Genomic DNA, 18,331 nt, shown 5'->3' with positions numbered 1-18,331 from the left:
TATGAACATGTGAATCCATACCAGACCCCATGATGTAGAAATAAAATGTGCTCTCGTAGTAAGGATTCTAGGGAATATTTATACAGCATGTGAATCTATGAAAGAACTAATGATGGAGAATGTGTATACTTTTCAGTACATCAGTGTGATGCATTCTTTTCATGGATAAATGTTACAAATGTTATCTTTTTGTCAGCCTACACCTCATTCATGGAGTTAATCCCGACTGCTCTGTCACCGCCGTTTTAAGAGGTTTAGGCTTTCCTTTTGGCTGGGTGGTCTGCCCCACCTTAAGTTTAGTGGCTGTACAGCCCTCACCAGAGTCCTGTACAAAATGAACCTTAACATTCCAGCATGAATGGATGTGTGGATTGAAAAATAAAATACACAACTGGATTGTACTCAGAAAGAAGCCTGCAAAGAGTGAATGTGCCTGCCCAAGCTGATTGACTGCCGAAATTGAATAAAAGCCCTCCTCTAGCGCTTCTCCAAAATTAAATGTTATAATATAGAGACTTTCTCGTTTTTAGGTTCCATTTGTCATTTTTATTCAGAATTCTATTGTGCTGTAAACAAATAGGGATTCCTTTTTACATCTTGAACATAACATATAAGTTGATGGGAAGACAAAAGAATGCAAAATTTAAATTGGTTTAAAGTTTTTCGTTGAGTTCACTAAGTTGCTGTGTCCCACGTTGTCACTTGAAAGTTGCGAAGCCTTAGTATAATTCACTCGACATTTGGGTTGATGGAGAGACAAAAGAATTCAAAATTTAGATTGGTTCTAAGTTTTTAGTTGAATTCACTAAGTTGCTGTATCCCACGTTGTCACTAGAAAATTACGAAGCCCTAGTTTAATTCACTAGGCAGTATTGGCCTCAATTTGAATTGGTTCAAAGTTTAGTCAATGTTGTCTTCACGTTGTTGCTCGAAAATTGCGAAGCCCTAGTTTAATTCACTAGGTAATATTATCCTCATTCACTAGGTAATATTATCCTCAACACGTGTTTCTCCGCCACATGGTTTATGGCGGTTCTTCAGGAGGAATTTGTAGGTAGATAGGCAAATGGAAAGATCTGAGAGGAAAAAGGTGGGAATAAAGAAAAACATGGGCAATTTTGAACAGAGTGTTTTATGTTGACGTTTATACAGTCAATGTTGAGTTAGATACTTACAACTAAATATCAAATCTTGTTCATGTATATGATGGTTCCTTTGATGTAGGTAATATTATTAATTCCATCCGGTTTGGTCTGAAAGAGTGAAGAGCATCTAGTTTATATTTGTATCTCTGGGTCAAAGGTACTTTCCAAAAAAATCTAGTCATAATCATCCTTATTTGTTATACTTCAATAGTTCAGTATTATCTTCATGTACAACTGATTCCTGGATTTTGACAATGTAAATGAACTCATATGTTGCCTTGGAACAGTACGGTTTGGTTTAGTATCTAAGTTTGCTTATGCGGACTTTGAACTTAAAGACTGTTCGAAGCAACGAAGTTAGTCTAAATACCAAGTTTTCTTAAGAATTGTAAATAGTTGTAAAAGACCTTGCTTACCATGTGAACGGTGTTTTCCTCGCTCTCTCGATACTGTCTGATGTGGTCAGTGAACTCCACATGTTGTGAATGGGTTTCACATTCCTCCTGAAGAACCGCCATAAACCATGTGGCGGAGAAACACGTGTTGAGGATAATATTACCTAGTGAATGAGGATAATATTACCTAGTGAATTAAACTAGGGCTTCGCAATTTTCGAGCAACAACGTGAAGACAACATTGACTAAACTTTGAACCAATTCAAATTGAGGCCAATACTGCCTAGTGAATTAAACTAGGGCTTCGTAATTTTCTAGTGACAACGTGGGATACAGCAACTTAGTGAATTCAACTAAAAACTTAGAACCAATCTAAATTTTGAATTCTTTTGTCTCTCCATCAACCCAAATGTCGAGTGAATTATACTAAGGCTTCGCAACTTTCAAGTGACAACGTGGGACACAGCAACTTAGTGAACTCAACGAAAAACTTTAAACCAATTTAAATTTTGCATTCTTTTGTCTTCCCATCAACTTATATGTTATGTTCAAGATGTAAAAAGGAATCCCTATTTGTTTACAGCACAATAGAATTCTGAATAAAAATGACAAATGGAACCTAAAAACGAGAAAGTCTCTATATTATAACATTTAATTTTGGAGAAGCGCTAGAGGAGGGCTTCTCTTCGTTTTAGTTTTGTCCAAGCCCAGGTCAACCTCTGTGGCATCCCTCCATTTGCAGCATCTCTACTTTTTTTCATATTCAATTTAGCTACACTTCTCCATCAGAGCGCTAACACTGTTTCTAAGGTTGAAAAAGTCTTTCTCAATATATTCTGTCAGCAGTGGGCAGCTCTAAAAGGAGAAACTCAATAAGCGATATCATCAGTCAGGACACTATGATTAGGAACTATGAAAAACGAGAGGAAGAAGCGGAACTCATCTTTTCGGGATTATCAGAAAATCCAACAACCAAACCGGATAGCAATAATACATCATTAAGACAATTATTCTTAACCCAAGAAAAACTTCTCAAACAAGAACTTACTTGCTGGTGGGAAATCAAATCTTTAGACAAATACCTTCAGATAGGACGCATACCACGAGGACTAAGAGTCTGTATATTTCCTCCATTTGAAGACGACGATATAGAAGAGATCAAAGATTGGGAACAACTACTTACCACCACATCCAACGAAATGATACATAGATTAATCAAATATGCCAAAGTAAAACATATTCGGCTAATACAAGAAATCACCAAAGTGAAAGAAAATATTGAAAAACTAAATATTCCTGAGAAAACTTTTAAGAATTATGAAATTCTAGATGAAATCATAGATAAATACGCATCAGATATCAAGATTAAAAAACAGAGACAATTTTTGCGAGATGAACTAGACTATAAATTCAAAAGAGTCTATACATTCAATAAAAGACCTACAACAACATCAAGGGGCAGATCAGCATACATCAAGCTACAAAAAACAGCTACAACTCCTCTTTCCTCAGATACGGACACAGTGAGTGATAGTGAATTGGAAGAAAGAAGCGTACCTCCATCAATCTTGCCCACTGCATCTCAAATGACAATTCCCAACAGGAACAAAGAATCCCAATACAATTCATTTGGATCCTCTTCCTCTTTTTTAGAGGAATTTCAACAACAAAAATATATGAGGAATTATTCAGCACCAGGAAAAAGAAACCCTATTATGACTCTTCTACCAAAACCAAACGTGGCAAGAGAGGAGGAATCAAACGCAAACATAGAAGAAAAAACAAGAGTACAGACCAGATCTCAGACCCCATTACCCCAACGGAAGACCTAGTCATCAACCTTTCAAGTTTGGAACTAACGACACCACTAATTCAAGCACTTAATAAAGGACTCACCTTTTGTCCAGGTCGTAATTATGATTATTTCAACACAGTAGTTGATCTCCACAGTTTTTGTAGAAAACTCAAACTAAAGAAATATTTTGCAAATATGGAAATCAAAAGACACACCACTGAAATTACACCAGTACCATCGGAATTAACAGTTAAACATGTGGAACTCACAGTCGATCTTCTTAACATCAATGATGAGACAGATCCCTATACTAAGGAGAAGTTCATGGAAGAACAAAATATACCATTGGGATTAGCACAAGAAACCAAACTTAAAGAAAAATCCAAATTCACACCAATCTTACCTCCAGAAAATGTTATTGATACTTTCTGCAAAGTAGTTCAAAAAGAACTCAGAGACATCTACATCAACAATAAAATGAACCAACATGCAAAACTCAAGATAAGGAATAATCTCACACCCAACCAAAGTCAAGCATTAAATAATCTCAAGAACAATCCTGAGATTACCATAAAATCATCAGACAAAGGCGGAAACATTGTGCTACTCAACACAGAAGACTATATACACATGGCACTCACCCATCTAAAAGATCATAAATGTTATGAAAAAATCAAAGAAAACCCATTCATCAAAATCAGCGAACAATGGAAAACCATGAGCAGTCATTGGAAAGACTTGGAACTACTTAATGAAGATGAATACCGATATATGATCACAACTAATCCGATTACTCCAACAATATATTTTCTACCTAAGATTCATAAGAAATACATCAACCTACCAACAAGCAGACCAATCATTAATGGTATTGGATCAATCACAGAGCACATTTCAGAATATATAGATCATCAGCTTCAACCATTAGCAAATTCATTGGCATCATACATCAGAGACACCACGCACATTATCCAATTGATCGACAATATACCTTGGAATGACAACTATTGGCTAGTTACAATGGATGTAACAGCACTTTATACAAGCATCTTGCATGAAAAAGGACTTCTAACTACAGAATACTTCTTGAAAACACGATCTATATCTCTCAACGATCACAACAATATGATTTTAGAAATGTTGCAATTTACCCTTCAAAACAACATTTTCATCTTTAACAACACTCTCTATCGACAAATACAAGGCACAGCCATGGGAGCAAAATATGCGCCATCATATGCCAATCTCTACATGGGCCATTTTGAGATAGAATTTGCCTGGCAACATCAATCATTCACACACCTAAACAACATAATTTTTTGGGCCAGATACATTGATGACATCTTTTTGATTTGGAACGGACCATTAACAGCATTTAAAGATTATTTCAACTATCTAAATCACAACACCTATAATTTGAAACTAACCACAGAATACAGTCAAACTTCAATCAACTTTTTGGACATCACCTTCTATATCGATAACAATACCATCTGTACAACACTGTACACTAAACCTACATCTGTTAACAGTCTACTACATGCTTCAAGCAGCCACCCCAAACACATCATCTACAATATACCTTATGGTGAAATACTAAGGGTCAAAAGAAACTGTTCAAAAACTGATGATTTCAAACAGAAAGTAACATCCACAATGAGCAAATTCATCTCCAGAGGATACCCAAACAAACTTATCAAAAACAGCTATCAGAAATCTTCAACTAGGACCAGACAATCGTTGTTACAAGTAAGACCCAAAATCGACAAAACTGTGATCGATCCACACAGAACCATCAATTTTACCACGAACTATAGTTCTAACAATTCAATCATTCGGAAAATTCTTAGCAAATACTGGAACATCCTTAAATCAGATTCTGACCTTACACCGATCCTGGAAGTCAAACCTACCATCACTTTCAAGAAAGCAAGCAATCTCAAAAAAATGCTCAGTCCGTCACATTTTGAGTTGAAATATCCTGATGAAAAATCCACTATACAAACAATGTGGCTTCAAAAACCTATCAAAGGCTATTACAAATGTGGTCAATGCTCCATGTGCCAATATGCAGAAAATGGTAAAACAACCGTCATCAAACCCAACGGCACCAACTTCACCATACAACAGCTGATCAATTGCAATAGTCAATTTGTTATATATATCATTCAGTGCGCATGCAAAAAATTATACATTGGGAGCACGATCAGAAAACTCAAGACAAGAATCAGTGAACATATCAGGGCTATTACCAACAGAGATACAAGATCACCAATAGCCAATCATTTCACAGAATCACATCATCCTTCTCAGATCAGTCAGATAAAATTCTACGGAATAGTAAAATTGAAACCGGCCCCAAGAGGAGGGAATCTACAATTAAGACTTCGACAACAAGAAGCAAGATGGATTTGTATGATGGACACTTGCCATACAGGTCTTAACACAGACCAGGAGATATGTCATTTTTTGTAAATCATAATAAGAGATATTTACCTCTATATTACTTTGTAAATTTTGCAACAAATACAAGGCTACAGGAACACTAGAATTGGATCGAGCAAATATGGCGCTCTTAAAAATATAAACCACCATTAGATACGTGCGCGTGAAGTCATCACGTGATGCAACGTGCGAATGACGTCATTCCGCACGCGACACACGCATGACGTCACTCCGCACGCGACTCTATGTGAAACCCATTCACAACATGTGGAGTTCACTGACCACATCAGACAGTATCGAGAGAGCGAGGAAAACACCGTTCACATGGTAAGCAAGGTCTTTTACAACTATTTACAATTCTTAAGAAAACTTGGTATTTAGACTAACTTCGTTGCTTCGAACAGTCTTTAAGTTCAAAGTCCGCATAAGCAAACTTAGATACTAAACCAAACCGTACTGTTCCAAGGCAACATATGAGTTCATTTACATTGTCAAAATCCAGGAATCAGTTGTACATGAAGATAATACTGAACTATTGAAGTATAACAAATAAGGATGATTATGACTAGATTTTTTTGGAAAGTACCTTTGACCCAGAGATACAAATATAAACTAGATGCTCTTCACTCTTTCAGACCAAACCGGATGGAATTAATAATATTACCTACATCAAAGGAACCATCATATACATGAACAAGATTTGATATTTAGTTGTAAGTATCTAACTCAACATTGACTGTATAAACGTCAACATAAAACACTCTGTTCAAAATTGCCCATGTTTTTCTTTATTCCCACCTTTTTCCTCTCAGATCTTTCCATTTGCCTATCTACCTACAAATTCCTCCTGAAGAACCGCCATAAACCATGTGGCGGAGAAACACGTGTTGAGGATAATATTACCTAGTGAATGAGGATAATATTACCTAGTGAATTAAACTAGGGCTTCGCAATTTTCGAGCAACAAAGTGAAGACAACATTGACTAAACTTTGAACCAATTCAAATTGAGGCCAATACTGCCTAGTGAATTAAACTAGGGCTTCGTAATTTTCTAGTGACAACGTGGGATACAGCAACTTAGTGAATTCAACTAAAAACTTAGAACCAATCTAAATTTTGAATTCTTTTGTCTCTCCATCAACCCAAATGTCGAGTGAATTATACTAAGGCTTCGCAACTTTCAAGTGACAACGTGGGACACAGCAACTTAGTGAACTCAACGAAAAACTTTAAACCAATTTAAATTTTGCATTCTTTTGTCTTCCCATCAACTTATATGTTATGTTCAAGATGTAAAAAGGAATCCCTATTTGTTTACAGCACAATAGAATTCTGAATAAAAATGACAAATGGAACCTAAAAACGAGAAAGTCTCTATATTATAACATTTAATTTTGGAGAAGCGCTAGAGGAGGGCTTCTCTTCGTTTTAGTTTTGTCCAAGCCCAGGTCAACCTCTGTGGCATCCCTCCATTTGCAGCATCTCTACTTTTTTTCATATTCAATTTAGCTACACTTCTCCATCAGAGCGCTAACACTGTTTCTAAGGTTGAAAAAGTCTTTCTCAACGAAATTGAATAAAACCCTGTAATTGGTGCTTGGGGCACTTACCCTAACTCAAGTGGCTCGAATAACATTAGCTTGTACAAGAACAGAAATTGTGAAGACATTGACTTTAAGAGATAACGTGACAAAGCCTGAGTGGAATTTTCAACCTTCCAAGATCTTTGTGTGCGATACTTGACAGAAACAGACTTCCAGCTGCCAGGTTACTTTATTTATTCTTTGCATTTGTGAAACATGCATAACCCAGGTGCATCTAGGTGGTGGTTACTGAAAAAAAGATCATGGTTCGAGTTCGATGGCTGAGGAAAATTGGAACAGTCCAATTAGACGAAGAGCCAAATTTTTAGGTGTTTTCTGAATGTGCAGTTAGAGGGCCTGAGAATGATAGGTGAGCAGTAAGGCATTCCTGGGGCATTGACTGGGAAACTGGAGTTCCCTGCTCCGATGCGCCTGAATCTGGAAAGCTGCAAACAACTGGAAATGGGGGGGTGCTGCCGATTCCCCAGCGAGACTCGAGTGGCTCTGCCAGCGAGGAAAGAGGCAATCCTTTGGTTGCCGCGGGGGAGAAGTTGGCAGCAGTGGTCGGATGGTGGCAGAGGGTATTGTGGTCAACGAGATCGAGTGCAGCGGATAGGTCTAGTAGAAGAGGGCCAGCTTGCTTGAATCTCTGATGTCAAAGTTGTTTCTTATATCCAGTAGGGCCGATTCAGGTTCCATGTCCTGGGTGGAAGACTGACTGGCGGATGCCAAGGATGTGATTATGCTCCAAGTAGTTTTGGATCTGGAGGTAGGCTGCTTGATCCACGGTCTTTAGAAGGAAGGGGACAGTGGTGATGGGACAGTAGTTAGTAGGCCGAGCAAAGGCTTGAGTAGGGGTACGATTCAGGCTTCCTTAAAGCTGGCAGGGATGGAGCATGAGGCAAAGGAGGCGTTGATGGGTATGAGGGCTGCTGCACAGTCCTCGATTAGAGGGGCAGGGCAGATGCAGCCTTTGCAACGTGAAGGTTTGAGACCTTTGATGAGGTGGGTTACCTGCCAGTTCGGATAGAGGATGGAATTGAAAGGGGGTGGAGAGTGGTGTGTTGGGTTCTTGGGTGTAGGGGATGTGCTGGGGTTTGATGCAGATGGCCGCTTATTTTAGGCGAGTTTTCTCCTAGAGGGAGGCAGTTTTATCCAAAAGGGCATCTTGTATCTTAATGCACCAAACGTCATCTTTGACAAAGTTAGGAGTGACGTTGGGGACTCGAGTTCACGCAGGATTGCGAAGAGCTTGCGTGCAACCGATTTTGTATTAGTCATTCTGGTGTGGCATGTGGAGGCTTTGGCGTTGTGCATGGTCTGCTTGTGCTCCTTAGCTATGGTAGTAAAGTGTGATTTGTTGCATCCGATCAAGCTTTTCAGCCATTTTGGCTCAGCAGCTCGTTTCTTCGAACGGATAGCTTAAATGTCTGGCGTAAACCATGGGTTTTTGTGTTTGGAGAGTTTAGCCTTGCGCTGCACCAGTGGAGCTAGTGCTTACACCTTAGCCGATAGCGTAATTGAAGCAGTTGATAAGCATGGAAGGGTTGGTTGAGGGAGCCAAGGAAGGCTTAAGGTCTGCGAGCAGTGGGAGAAGGCAGTCTTCGGTGAGATTGCGCAAGCAGCTAGATAGCGCAAGCAGCTAGATAGCGCAGAAGGCATGGCGATAGTGGTGCTGAAGGGGGATTTTGCAGTGGGGATGGAGAGGATAGGATGGTCTGACCAAATGCATGGTGTTGGATAGGACCGAGGTTTCACAGTTAAGGTCTGTGAGCCAGTCCAACATACAGCCTAGGACGTGTTTGGGTGCTGAATGTGTTGGGAGAAACCAAGAACACTTAAGGTGCAGGCTGGACAGATGGCACCTTTGTCCGCAGAGTCATTGGAGCCTAGGTTGAGATCACCAAGGAGTAGGAGTCTAGTGTTTGGTTTCAGGTCGTTTGTGAGGAGTTGCAGGAGGTCTTCGAGGGATGGGGTGGGACCTGTGGGTCTATAGATAAGGTGTACCGTGATGGTGGTGGTAGGGGATAGAGTTTAGTGGACATGATTTCGTACTTGGGTGGGGGGTGCTAGTGTTGAATGGTCTGATGAGGAGAGATTCTCATCAGACCAGGATGATGCAGCTTGCCCTATCGCAGCAGGACCAGCCTTGCTACACATACTCACCGGACTGACCTATGCCCTGAAGAGTTTCTAAAGTGAAGAAACTGCCAGCTACTGATCCAGACAAAACAGGGGCCCTCGGGCCCATAGAGATTGACTCATCCAGCCTCTGTGCAGAACCAAATATCGGCATCTATGGCCAAAAACACACTATTGCCAATCAGTAGGGAACAGATTGGTTCAGAGCTCCACCGAAAAGGCTAAAAGAACCTTAAGCAGACAGTACTTGAGGGTGTGTACTAGTTATATGCCCTATTTCACATGCACATAATCGGTAGATTATAAAACCCTCAATGAGTAGTCAAGAATGGCAATCTTATGTTCTATGCTCTTGAAAGAAAAATGCCTTTATATATTTGTCACAAATGTTAGTTTTTAATGGCAAATCATCATAGTATGATACAATTGCCCTGAAGCCAATACATTTTGACCTTTCCTAGGTCTTTAAGGCTGGCACGGCTGCTACTATATTGTGAGTAGTAGTGGAAGCTCCTTTTGTGGATCCTGTCTCTGACCCTCTCGTCCAAGTTAGACACCTAAATAATTTGCACTTGCTTGTGCTCTAGAGAGCACAAGGTTGCCCTCTGTCTTTAGTATATTAATTCCATGCACCTAGAGTATCCAGTATTTCCGATTGGAGGCTCGCTCTGTGTAGAAGAGTGGCCTTGCCCGATGGCACCTGCAAGGTTTGCTCATTTGTGGGCTGTGGGGCAGCCTGCATGTACCCAACATAGCAGCATATCATCAAATATGTATATACCCAAGTGCAACCGAACTGAGTTCAACCTCAGACTCTCCAATAGAGTACTTGAAGGTGGGTTTGCCAGTTCACTTGAAGGCAGCCTCAGTGATATCACGAGGCCCCATTCTTTATGTTCTCAGCACCACATGAAACTCAACCAATCACTGATTGCCTAAACTGCTATCTAATATCCAGAAGTAACCCTGTACTGTATTTGAGTGGAGTGGCCCAGCCTTTCTCCAGGTTACATCACAAACCATGGCTACACCAAGCCCCAGCCTGCCATCCCACCACCATGACCATCAAGTTAACTCAGACCCCAACACTTGGCCCATATCATATTGAACAATCTATTTGTATTTGAGTTCAGTGTAAATCTTCCTAGGAAGCAATAGAGCACTGTACCTACAAAAAGGTGTACATCTGTGTTGACATTTCTATACTCAAAGTGATAATGATTACCCTAGGGCTGCACGGCTTCTCACTGTTACAAATAGGTTAGCCTAGAAATGCAAAGACGCCCTGCCCTACATGCACCCGGATTATACTGCGACCACTATAAGAAGTGTACCGTGCTTGTATGAAAAGCTGCAGACTGAGTGGCAGCCCTCTGTGGTACAGGCATGACTTATCCTGCCTTAATAAGTAGTCCTGTACCAGAAGAACTCAGTATTCAGATCAGGATCGTGGCAGAGGTACAGACTTGCTTATGTTGATTGAGACTCAGAACAGGGGTGCAAACCACAGTCTACCAAGTCACTACTGGTTTGGGAATTATGTCATGAGGTGTGGAGCATGCATTCTTGCTCACTGAACTGAGGTGTTCATGTGTTGTACAGAAGATTCGCTGTGATGGAGCCAACTTGGCTTTGGATAGTGCAGTTACCATAATTGTGTGGTAAAATTATAACACAGAGGTTCTCCGATCTGGCTTTTATATTTCAGAGAGTACGCCGAAAAGTGTGGCTGCTGCTATAGGTCTTCGGCTATTTTTAGCTGAATGCAACCTCTTGGTCAACAAATGGAAATCACATTGGTCCTAGTCGGTGGCTTGGACCCTAGGCTGGGCATCTGAAACCTTAGTTTGTGGTGGTGAAGAGGATCCATAAGAAGCTGTAGGTTTAGCTGGAGCAGCAGAGTTCCCTGGCTGCACAAGGTTGACTGGAGTGTGTGGTGGTACGGATTGGTGAATATGTCATCAGTTCGAGAGAAGCCAAGGGGATAAACAACAAATGGGCGGGGGGCAGGGGTTAATTGTAAAGTGGCCAAAGGTTGAGTATACACCTGCTTTATGTCCACAGAACTACTTTTTCACCAACAAGGCCATATCCCCGTAGAATGTGCCCAGAATGTGGGCCTTAGAAAGTCTGGGTTAATGAGTCCAGGATATACCAATGGTTCTTGGTCCAAACCATACAGTTCCTAAAGCAGAACATGGAGTGGTGGCTTCCTCGGCAAGAGGCAAGCCTTGAAGCTTCTACCCCTTTGAGGGACTTTGCCAAAGATCATTTATTTTCATTTCGCTTTGAATAAGTTACACAAAAAAGAACTCTAAAAGTGAACCGATCCTGCACATTGGCTTGACAAGTATTTTCTGAAGTGAGCACACTACTGTTCTGTGCTAGCAGCGGCATCGACATTGCGAATGAGGGTCAGATCTATTTCTTCAACATTGGGAAGGATCAATCACTTGTAGACAGCGGGTCTCCTCTTTTTTTGTATCCTCTCTGCATAGTAGTTTGTCCCTTAAGCCAGGACACGTGAAGTCACAGGAGAGAGAAGTGTATCTCCATTTGCTTCCCATTGGTGCCCCTAAAACCAGGATGTCAAGAGGGTTTGACTTCAGAATTATGACGATCGAGTCACTACTGGATGACAAGTTTGTGCCCACTAACGAAGACCTGGGAGGTGCCTGAAAAGTATCTGGGCTGGTGGCATGGCAGGTTCTCTGGTAGGAAGCGGCTCTCTTGTAGGGTAAAGTGCAAACCCTCAAGCTAAGAGCCTTTGTGAGGTCTAGAAGCTACAAGAATGGAAACATGTAAGCCTTGCTTGCCTTTGACTTGTCTGCAGTCATCATGTATTATATTTGAACTAACTTTATACTCCAGGGCCTCAGAGAAATACATTGGGGCTGGTGCATCCCGATGGGTCCCAAGGACATGCAAAGTTAACAGTGCATGCCTGTCCTCCTAAACCCATTTTCTTGTGACCTGCACATAGAGGACCTACGGTGCTGGTGTTTTGATCAAGTCTGATGGACACCTCAGCAATGGCACCTGTCCTTACCCTTTCTGAAGCCTTATCACGAATACCCAGTGGTTGTCACAGACTAACCATTGGTTCTATGCAAGTAAAGAACAGGCTAGCAGGAAGCTCCAGCAGCTTAGAAACTTTGACAGAAACACTAATTGGTTTGAGGCGGAAGGGCACCTAGGTGAGCAAAGAGTTATTAAAGATACTCACCGTAGTGACTAGAGTACTCACAGTCCCCTTTTCTCCATCCTTGCGGGCATCCCCTAACATGGGGACAGTACTGGAACCTTTGGCAGGGAAAAATTGAGTTTCCACTTTAAAATTAGTATAGCGTGCTGAGTCACGGACTCGGGCATGGGAACGCCCCAATGAGGCACGGCCCTGCAGCGCCTCACATCAGTCCCCTTTGAACACATTGGACGCTTAGATACCTGGCTACTCTCATCACCCATCAGCCCATGGCATACTTGTGAGGGAAAGTGGGTGGAACGTATGGAGTAAAGGGGACCGAGTACTCTAGTCACTAGGGTGAGTAACTTTAATTACTCACACGCCCCGTCCCCTTTCCTCCATCCTTGTGGTGATTCCACTGAACAAGACCTTAGGGTGGAACTGTGATAACCTGCTACAGATCTAGGAGGAAGCAAAAAAGGTTCTACACAACTGCCTGACCGAACTCAGCATCGCGCCTGGAGCTGGTCTCCAGGAAATAGTGCTCACAGAAGGCAGACGGAGTGGCCCAACTAGCCGCCTTGCTGATGACAGTCCACGAAGCATGTCTCTGAAACGCGACAGCACTGCCTTTGCTCTGACTGCACTGGCGTGAATCCCCTCAGGGACTAGTTTGCCCATGGCTGTATATGCCTCTGAAATGGCCTGAACTATCCAACGGGCGATGGAAGCCGGGGAGGAGCCCCCAAAAGTCATGAACAATGCCTCAGACTTCCTGAAGGATTTTGTCAGAGGTAAAACTTGAGGACCCTCTTGAGGTCCAAGGAATGTAGTGCCCTCTGTGCCTCTGACTGTGGGTTCGGGAAGACCACCGGCAGGCATCTCTCTTGATTCAGACGAAATGGAGAGACCACCTCGGGCAAGACGTTTGGGTGAATGCGCAAGATGACCTAGCCATTGTGAAACGTGGGGAAGGGCTTGAATGAAGACAATGCCTGCAACTCACTAACCCTGCACGCAGGAGGTGAGAGCTACCAGTAAAACAGTATTTAGGGTTACCAAGCAGATTTCCACAGAGGCTATCGGCTTGAAAAGCTTGCGCTGCAAAGCTGCCAGAACCACATTGGGGTCCCAAACACTGGATTAAAAAGCCTAGACAACCCTTTACGGTGGGCCTTAACCACCGGGTTGGCTGCCGAAAACACATGCTCAGGGGAATTCTTGAAATACCCAATGGCCACAAAATAAGCACAGCAAGTATCCACCTGAACTCCAGAACGAGCCAGGTGTGCTGAAAAAGCTAGTACGTCATCCAGCGGGCAGGTGACAGGGTCCAGACCCTTGTCACGAGCCCAATGGCAGAACCTACTCCATTTGCTCTTATACTGGGGCTGAGTTGAGGGCCTCCTGGCCTGTTGAATAATGTCCCTGTTGTCAGCCAAAAATTGAGCATGCTGAAGCCTCAGCTAGTCAGGAACCAGAACGCCAGCACCAGGTTGGCCGGGTCCAGATGTTTCACTGCTGCGTCAGGAAACCCCTACTGGAGATCCGAAAATGGCCGGGACCCTGAGAGCACAACTGCAGCAGATCTGAAAACCGTGGATCACGAAGACAAGTGGGGGGCAATCAGGATGAGGCGCAGGCCAGAGGGTCCGCTGGAGCAGAGGAGTGGGCGTGAAAGCATAACACCTGTGGCTGTAACAACAGATCCGGAAGGCGTCTCCCAGTAACCAGACTCCGTCCTGCCCATGAAACAAACTGGGGGCACTTGGAATTCTGGGGAGATGCAAACAAGTCCAGTTCCCTGAACCCCCAATGCTAGAACAGGGGAAAGGTGGTATTGGTGTGCAATTCCGACTCGTAGGTGTTGAACCCCATGCGGCTCAGTTGGTCTGCTTCTACATTGCTGTCCCCCGGAAGGTGGATCGCAGAAATCTAAACCCTTCAGTCAGGGCCCATTCCCAGATTGATACCGCCTCCAGATAGAGGAGGCGGGAACGGGTGCCACCCTGCTTGTTCAGGTAAAACATCAGAGTTGTGTGTCCTGATCAGGACAGACCCCTCCTTGATTAGGGGCACAAAAATCTCATTGGCCAGCCCCACTGCCCTGAGCTCGAACAGATTGGTATGCAGGAGGGCTTGCGTCCTGGACCATGCACCATGAATTACATAGCCCTCCAGAGTAGCCCCACTCAGCCCAAAAGAGGAGTCCGTCATCACCACCAGGGTAGGCGTCTGCCGGGTAAAGGTGGCTACCACTGAAACATTGCCGTCCATTATCCAACAGCAAAGATCGGGCAGGAGCAGCGGGGGTATTGGGATCCTGTGACTGAGACCCAGTCTCTTGATCCCAAGTGGTGGCCAGTTGGAGCTGTAGGCGCCTCATCTTGAGGCGAGCGTGCTGTACAGTGAGCATGCAGGAGGCCATCAGGCCAAGAAGCTGCTGGAACCACCATGCATTGGTGGTCGAATTAGCCAGAAAGTGCCCTATTGCCTTGCAAAAGGAGAGGATCCTCTCGGGCGTGGGGAACACCCGCTGAAAAGCCGTATTCTAATGCACCCCTAGTAAGACCAGATCTTGAGAGGGGCACAGCTGTGACTTGATCTGGTTGAGGGAGCACCCCAGCTGATGAGAGAACATCTGGCAATCTCTGGCAGGAGTGCACCACCCCTTCGGGTGACCCCGCCTACACCAGCCAGTCGTCGAGAGGGATATAGATGATGGCCCTCCAAGCGGAGTAGATCGCACTGCGTTCAACTTTGTGAAGACACAATCGGCTGAGTTCAGGCCGAATGGCAGCACCGTGTAGTGACAATGGTATGACATAATAGTGAACTGCAGGACATTCTGATGCGGCTGGTAGATGGGGACATGCAGGTTTGCATCCTTGAGGTCCAGGGAACCCATCCAGTGCCCTGCATACAGAGTCTCTGCTATGTGCGCGGGAGTAATCATTTTGACGCGTTCTAGCTGTAAAGACAGATTGAGAAATGACCGGTGCAGGACAACCCTCAGGTCAGCCCGGTTGTTCTTGGGTACCGCAAAAATCCTGGAGGGAAAGGACCTCCTGTAAAAGAGCTAGTGACCCAATCTGACGAAGAGCAGAGGATGGTAGAGGGAAAGGAAGAGGAAGACTGAAGCCCGTGGAGAGTACGGATAGGATCCACGCGTTGTTGAAAAGCCTCTTTCAGGTGTCCTGGAAAAAAGCAGACTGGAGAGCTGCGTTACCAAACCTCGACGTCCCGGTTTCTTGGCGTTGGAGGCGGGGGTAGAGAAAGGGGAGCAGAAAAACCCACAAAGTCCTCTGCTGCTTCCTCCTGTTGTTGCTGGGCGACCTGTCAGGCCTCTGCATACCACCTTCTCGGAACCCCTTGAAGCCGGTGAAAGTGCAGGGCTTCAATTCGGTCCGGCCCCCGAGACTGAGGGAAAGACTTCTGCCCTGGTTGTGGCAGGATGGCCAAGGACTTGGTGGTTTGAGTGGAGGTTTTCTTCTTTGTCAACTTGTCATCAGTTGACGAATGAAAGAGATCGTCGCCCTCGAAGGGCAGAGCCAGGATCTGCTCTTGCATGTCAGATAAAAAGTTAGTTGCATGCATCCACGCCGTCCTTCTCATCTCGACACCAAGGCACAGCCCTCTGCTGGCTGCGTCGATGTGGGAGACCGAAGACTCCAGGAGGTCCTGGGCATCTGCCAGACCAGCCTTGAATGAGGCTTGCCTTTCCAAAGGGAGGTCGGGCCGAAATTCCCTGAGCTCCCACCACAACTTCTTGTTAGCCGTGGCCAAGACTCGAGGACGTTGTCCTCCTTGGAAAGACAGCTGGCTCCCGTGGAGGAAGACGATGAAGACAATGATTTAGAATATGGGGCCAGGAGGATTGGCTCCCCGTCCGTCAGCTTGAACCTGCTGTCTAGCTTCTTGTTCATCTGGGCATTGGCCCTGGGCTTCTGCCAGACCTTTCACGCCACCTGCAGGACATACTTCTGGAGAGGGATGTCAGACCGGATCGTGATGCGCTTGCCCAAAACCTCTGCTTGCACTCCCGAGTCCTGGTGAGCTTCCTCGGGCAGAGGGATCCCCAAGAACTCCGCCAAGCCCTGAAGGCGGTCATGAAAGGCATTAACGGATGTCCCGAGCGTCATCCCCACCCCCTTTTTTATAGACCAAGGGGAGTCGGAGCCAAAGAGGTCCAACAGCTGTTGAGGGGGAGGCGTTGGTCATACAGGTGGGGGGGGTCTGAACAACGGGTAGGGCCTGGCTCGGGGGTGGCACTGGAACCGGCAGCACTGGAGGAACAGGAGGAACCCCCCAGTGGAGGGGGCCAGGGAGGCACCACCTGCAGGATCACCTTCACTATATTCTTAAAGAGCCCCGTCATCTGAGGAGAACGCACAGGGAGGAGGAAATGCTTGAAGAAGCAGTCCTCGCTAACCGTAGCGTCCCTAGGGGCCTGGCCCTCTGAGGCGCTGGCTCTCTGCTCCTGGTCAAAGCGCTGAGGAGCCCGAGGCGTATATCCACAAGGCTGCGATGGGTAGATGTACCCCTGATCAGACCAGATGCCTGTACCATACAGTCTGCTGATGCTTCCAGAGGGAAATGGACTGGGATATTCCTGCAAAGCTCCTTCAATGAACCAGAGCACAGGCAGGCCCCCCGAGTTGAATCCAAGATAGCCACCGGCCTGGCAAGCTCTGCTACGTGCCTCTCTGCCATTTTGAAGCCTTGCGCCACGGCGTGGGTGGGAAGGTGCGAAGGTCCTGATCCACTAGAGGCCTCAGACACGGGAGGATACAGCTTGGGTCTTACACCTGCAGTGGAAGCGTCGACCTTAGAGATCACTCTGGAAGGTGCCGAGCCCTCAGCCGGCTGGGCGGTAGTCTTAACGCCCTGTGCACCTGTGCCGGTAGCCGTCCTGGATTGTGCTGAGGACTAACTCTTGGAGGTGGCACCAGACGATGCCTTACCCCTTGGGGTTGAAGAGGATAAACTTGATCTCCCTTCCGAGGACAGCCTGGTAGGGTCCCGGTAGCCTGGACGGCCTCTGGTCTGCCCCTGCAGCGGCCGGAAGAGCCCCTCGGCTGGTACCTCGGAGGCCCAAGGCCTGCCAGAACCTGAATCCGAGGAACCCTTGTCCGTGGGAACCGCAGGGAAGAAGTTGCAGCGCTGTATAGAGGGCCTAGCTTTTTTTGATGCGAGGTCCTGGAGATGAAGTCCTTAAGGTGGGGAGGTGACAGGAAGGGGGGGGAGATCTCCCTCCACTGCAACAACTGAATCTTCAATGCCTTGTGACCGAGAGGGCTGCAAGCCGAACACACGTCCCAACAATGGTCAGGCCCCAGACACTCAAGACAGAGGATGGGAACAAGCAGTCGCATGGGGCACATCTTGTGAATCCTCCTGCAGCCAACCTTTGCCGGAGCAGGCAAGGCACCGAAGAGAGGTTAAATAAGATTGAAAAGAAAATAGGGAAGGGCAAGCGGAAAAGTATTTGCCCTGGCTGCCAGGCCTGACAGTCTGTGCAGGCAAAGGAACTGAGGTGAGGCGCCAGAGGGCGTGGCCTCGGTGGAGCGTTCCCACGCAAAAGGCCACACGCTATACTACATTTAAAGAGGAAGGTACATTTTTCACTGCCAAAGG

At 45.1% G+C, this 18,331-nt stretch overlaps 1 protein-coding gene and 2 long non-coding RNA genes across 4 annotated transcripts in view; 2 read left to right on the top strand and 1 right to left on the bottom strand.

The window, feature by feature from the left end:
• Window positions 1–18,331, top strand: part of LOC138569416 (mucin-2-like) — a 698,070-nt gene that overhangs the window by 669,808 nt on the left and 9,931 nt on the right. The window lies entirely within an intron of this gene.
• LOC138568947 (uncharacterized) lies at window positions 517–1,457 on the bottom strand. The gene is made up of 2 exons (XR_011303018.1): window positions 1,176–1,457; window positions 517–1,076 (listed from the first exon to the last, which is right to left on the bottom strand). It is a non-coding gene; the product is annotated as an uncharacterized lncRNA (long non-coding RNA).
• Window positions 6,212–7,152, top strand: LOC138569418 (uncharacterized). The gene is made up of 2 exons (XR_011303235.1): window positions 6,212–6,493; window positions 6,593–7,152. It is a non-coding gene; the product is annotated as an uncharacterized lncRNA (long non-coding RNA).

This window comes from Ambystoma mexicanum, chromosome 2q, assembly GCF_040938575.1.
Source record: "Ambystoma mexicanum isolate Mex_15411 chromosome 2q, UKY_AmexF1_1, whole genome shotgun sequence".
In the NCBI taxonomy this organism is placed as follows: Eukaryota; Metazoa; Chordata; class Amphibia; order Caudata; family Ambystomatidae; genus Ambystoma; species Ambystoma mexicanum.
This window is presented reverse-complemented; position numbering and strand designations above follow the sequence as displayed.